The sequence below is a fragment of the Oryzias melastigma genome, linkage group LG3 (genome assembly GCF_002922805.2).
Source record: "Oryzias melastigma strain HK-1 linkage group LG3, ASM292280v2, whole genome shotgun sequence".
Taxonomy (NCBI): domain Eukaryota; kingdom Metazoa; phylum Chordata; class Actinopteri; order Beloniformes; family Adrianichthyidae; genus Oryzias; species Oryzias melastigma.
In genome coordinates this window covers 9,400,557-9,406,134 of record NC_050514.1, presented here as the reverse complement: position 1 = coordinate 9,406,134, position 5,578 = coordinate 9,400,557, and the positions used below count along the sequence as shown (strand labels likewise).

At 37.6% G+C, this 5,578-nt stretch overlaps 1 protein-coding gene across 2 annotated transcripts in view; it reads left to right on the top strand.

The window, feature by feature from the left end:
• The window catches only part of LOC112140290 (multiple epidermal growth factor-like domains protein 11), a 131,640-nt gene that overhangs the window by 14,109 nt on the left and 111,953 nt on the right, over positions 1-5,578 (top strand). The window lies entirely within an intron of this gene.

Here is a 5,578-nt window from a genome sequence, read left to right as displayed (position 1 = left end):
AACCACTTTGAATTGTCTCTGTACATGAAATGTACTATACAAATAAACTTGCCTTGCCTTGCCTTCAGTCTGCAGCTGCTGAACCCAGAAGAAGCAGGAAAGTTCAGTTATTTTCATATAAGAGGCTGCAGATGACCTTCAGTCTGGTATTAGAGGGAGGGGCTGATTGCTGTGTGCCTCTGTGCATCGGAAACACCTTCATGTGCTCTGATGTGAATTCTAAAGTGAATTTCTGAGACACATTTTCTTTCTTTGACTTTAATGTTTGCAGCAATGTCACATTAACATGCTAATTATGACTGGCGACTCTGAGGCTTTAAAAGCTTTTAGATTTTAAGACTGTGTGATAAAACTGCTTTTGCATCACACAGTTTTCTTACATTTACTGAGTATTAACCTGAAACAGTTTGTTCCTCTGATTTATTGGACATTTGTAAAATATTTGAGTTTGAAAATAAACTAAACTCCAGAATTGTAGAGTATTTGTGTTTGGTTTAGCAGTCAAAATAGATTTATTGTGTTTTTTCTGGTCTTTGAGTTTCATGTTTGACTGTAATTTAGCTCAAATAAAGAAGGTCTCCAGGTACAAATACCAGTACTGTGTTTCTGAATATGACTTTGCCAAAGGGTCACTCTCTCATTTGTGTTATATGTAAGCGATAATGCCTCATTATCAGACATTAATGGACGACACAGAGGACTGAACTGAAGTCTATTTATTTCTGATGATAAAAACTAACATGGGGAAAAAAACCAAGGACATTATTGCGTGGTCACTTACAAAAGAAACTGATATAAAATCAAATATTAGTGCTTTAATCTTGTTATTTTTGAATGTCTATATTATTTTTCATGAGAAGTGGACTATTTGGTGTGATGCGTTGTCATGGTAACGGATACAGAGACTGCACCGACCTGGTGGATTAGAGCTAACCAGTGGAGGAAAGTGATATTTATGCTAAATAAACATCATGTTAAGTGATCCAAAGCATCATTTCAATGGGAAAATTCATTTCTTGCTGCTTGTTTTTGTCCAGATCAGGAATCTGCAAACTTAGGCTCTGGATCCACATGCCACATGCTTTTAATTTGAAATCTGAATTTGAATTTCTAGTTGAGATGCACCACAAATGGTGGTTTTTGTTTATTTTTCATCAATGCTGACATCTCACCACCTACTACTACAAATATCCACCAGTAACTGATCATTTTTATGGAGAGTAAAATAATGAAAGTTATTTAAGGTTTAAGTTGATTTATTCAATAATAAAATTCCTACCTTTTTATTATTCACAATTATGTTAAAAAGTTACAGTTTAACAGTTTTAAAAATTGTCACTCTGCTAGCTTTTTGGACTATTTTGGCATTTACTAATATTTTTTTGTCCATTTTGTAGTTTAGCTAATATTTCAGCAAAATGATAGCTGTTTTGGCTAATTTCTGCCTTTTGCAGTTTTTAGGCTAGTTTGGCAGTTAGCTAATATTTTAGTGGCTATCAGCCTCATTGTTTTCAGCTTCAGCATTTTTACCTAGCAATTTCAGCATCTTCAGCTATCAGCACTATATATATCTAGTTCAGGGTTTTAAAGGTTTTAAAATAGTTTTTCTGTTTTAGATTTTTGCCCCCTGTGCGATTGAGTTTGAGTTTGCTCTACAGGAACCAGACAGAACTGGAGGATAAAGCTGCTGGTCTACAGCGGCAACTGAACATTCAATAAAAGTGTTGACTTCTCTTTATAGGATGTTTAAAGGGGCCTTACCATGATTTTCTTAAGCCTTTCAGAGTGAACGATATCCATATATATGATCATATATTACCTTTGGAACACCAAAAACAAATTATTTATGAATTATTAGTTATATTTCATGAGTCCTTTCCTGCCTGGAAGTAAAACGACTCGCTGCTGCTGCAGTCCAGTTCATGACGTCATCCCAGAGAAATCAGTGTCTGTATTTCTTTCACGAAAATAATCCAAACTTCTTCAAAGATGGATGCATATATGATATATCTGTCTTTAGAAGGCCTGGCCATCGCTACACTGCTTCACAACACAAACACATGGGCTCCTGCACGGCTGTGGCAGACTAGGGGTTTGGGGGGTGGGAGGTCTCAAAGGAGTGCCGCTTCTAAAGTAACAAACACCTGTTTGAGCTGGAATTTATTGAAGACAGGACACAACTGGAAGATATACAGTATTCTGCATCTAAAATGAAAGTTTTTTGCTGATCATCACTAGCTCAGGGGAGAAACTGGGTGTTGTTGATAGTCTGGGGGCGGAGCTGTCAGAGCAGACTCTTCCTGGAGGGGGCGGTTGTCATTGATCTTACATCAGCACGTTTCTATCCGTGCGTTTCCATGGGTATGGGAGGGGCTGCTGCAGACAACAAAGGTTTTTAGAGAATTTCTCTTAAATGCATGAAGGGATCAAAATGCCGCTTTGAGGTTCTTTATAGAGAGGAATGAACAGTAGAATGCACTTAAAACCTCAAAAAGTAGAATTTTCGTGGTAGGGCTCCTTTAAGCTAGCGGTAGCTCAAAAAACAGCCGCTGTATTTTTCTACAAACATTTTTACAGCTTGTATTTAGTTGGACTTTGAGCCGATTTCCGAAAGAAATGTTAAAATAAAATGGTTAAAAATATTCTGTCATTTGTAACTTTTGTTAAAGAAAGTAAAAATAGGGAGAAAAAAAAATCAATTAAATTCAGAAATCAAATTTGTCATGAAAAAATCGAAAAATCACATTTTTTGGCCATATCGCCCAGCTCTACCTGGTACTGTGTGACCCACTGACCGGTACTGGTCCACTGCCTTGGGGGATGAATCCTGATCCATTTTAATGTCACAGCTTTTGCTTTTGGTAAAATCAGAGGAAAGCTCCTCCTTTTTTCAGGTATTTGTTTTCAGAGGAGACTTAGTCTTTGTGGATTCAGTTACAAACAGATTGATCATTTTCACACATAATGTCTTTAACAGAAACATATGGACAAAGAAGAAGCATGTCAATGAACTGACGTCTTCTGTTTGTTGATATTTTGCATTTCAGGCTTATTTCTACTTTTTATTTAGAAAATAAAAAGCTGATTTTGAATCATCTTCAGAGTACTTGTGAACTTTTGTAGTTGTTATTATTCCCTGGTGGTCTGGGTAATTTGCTGGTTTGACTTTAGGACCTGAGGCAACATGCAAAGAAAGTCCACAAATTCATTAATTTAGTATAATAAAAATGAAAACAAACAAAGGGAGTAAATTGAAGGGCAGCCGCCTCCGTCTGACTCAGGACAGTTTGCCCTTTGGCAGCACATTCATTCAGCTGCTTTGAAATTGAGATTTGGAATTGAAAAACCTGCAGCTGCTCTGACAGCAGTTCTGGAGATAGTATTAAACACACAGTGGAGTTTATGTTAAAGAAATCCCACAGTCTATCTGAGTTTGAACTGATTCTTGGCCTTCCATCACAGAACACACAAACACACTCTGAAAATGCCTCCAGGGTTTTCTTTAACCCCTCGGCCTCCCTCCATTTCTGTGCCGATCAATTATGAGGCAGTTTATCTGTGCGACAGGAAGAGCTTCCTCTCAGGAGTTGGTGTGACTTTTTACAAATAGTGCTGATATCTCTGCCTGAGTGTGTCAGAGCATGCAGGGATATCTGCATCCTCCTGGATGAAATCCTCCTGTCTGTGAAGAGGAGAGGCTCTGACCTGAACTCTGCAGAACACCTGAACTGTCTGAGAAAGAACTTTAGTTGATCCTTTCTGACAGAAAAAGCTCTTAATTGTCCTTTTATTTGGAGAGTTGCCATCTGCACTTTCTTTTAGCTGTAATCCAAAGTCACTAAGACCTTCCGGGTCCAGACAGACCAGAAGTGAGTCAACATGGATTCTGTTTAGTTCTATTTAAACTTGTTTTATTAAAAACAAAATCACATATCTAGTCTGTTCATTTGGTGTCATCAACTTTCATTGTTAATAAAATGAAGCACATTTTTAGGACTGAAGTTTAAAAAATGTTTCTAGTGACAATAAAATTGATTGTAGTAAAGGTTTTAAAGACCCACTCTGATGAAAGTTGTGTTTTTAACATGTTCTTGTTGTATTTTGTGATGATGGAGGACATATATTGAGGAAATTAAGCTTAAATTGCATTTTAGAGTATTTCTTTTTTCCAATTGTTGTGAATTAGGAGTTATTGCTTTTTATATAAGGGGTGAGATTATACAAGTTCACCTCCTCCCACTCCTTTTCACGCTATCAATCAAACCCTACTTAAGTGTAGCTAATAATTACCATATTTGATTTTTTTTTATTTAAATAATGTTCCCAGTAGTGTTTTAATTATGACTATGACGTTTTTAACCAAAATCCCACAACCTAAATGTTTTAAAAAGCCATTTTTTATGTTGATCTGAAGCCTCTGTTTCCAAAATCTCCTCTGAGGGGGTGTGGCTTTTGGAGCTCCACCCCTGATCCCCCCCTGTCTGATTCTGATAGCTCTGTTTCTCTCTAGCATAAATCTTCATGCTGCTGCATAAAAACATCCATCATTCTGGGTAATGTCCAGCCGTATGGTTCTGATCCAGATGTCAGCTGGACGAGGAAGTGAAGATCTTCATGGACAGAACTTCCTCCAAAATCCTGATTCTTTCTCCTTCCAGTTCACCAAAGACTCTTTTAGCTAATTCTCCAATGTTTATTGACTGTGATCAATACATTCAATCATTGGTTTCTCAGAGTTCTTGATAAAATAATCAAAGCTAACATCAAAATGCTCTTTCATTGATTTACAATCCTTTCCAACTGCGGTCAAATGAGCCGCCGTTCACATTTCCGTGGTCACATCAAGAAGCTCCGTGGAGTCTGGTGGAGATTTTCCAGCGTTCTCAGTCCTGCTACCGTAAGTATTGGATGAAACTCACACCAAAAATCCAGTGATGCTGATTTGACCACAGAAATGTGAACGGCGGCTCATTTGACTGCAGTCAATGTGAAGATACCATCTTCTCTCAAATCTTAAATTGATTCAGAGCTTTGACAAACAGAAAGTATGTATTTTTGAATCCTTGAATTTTGGGATAAATAAGTGCGGATGAACAGTTGGAAGAGGGAAAAAAATAACTCGAAGCCTAATTACATTTGATCCTTCATGGTGCTACAATAAAACTGAACGAGGTTCAAAATTCAGTGCTTCAAATTGTCCATAACAGTGGTCCCCAACCTTTTTGGGGCTGTGGACCGGTCAGCCAGTGTGGAGTTATTCTGCGGCCCGGCGGGGGGACAGGGGTGGAGGGGGGGTGTACAGTAAAAGTACACAAGTCTTTGTAAGGTAATAGAGGGTGGTGACCTGTACAACAAGCATATAGTGTCCAAGCCCTGGAATTATGGACCAAAACCTTTTTATTCAAATTCAAAAATGGCTATTTTGACTTATTTCTCGTCAAAAATGCAAAGTTTAAAGACATTTTTTTCAAAAACTGTACAGTAAAAGTACACAAGTCTTGGTGAGGTAATAGAGGGTGACCTGTAGTACAAGGATATAGTTTCCAAGCCCTGGAATTATGGACCAAAATCTATTTAT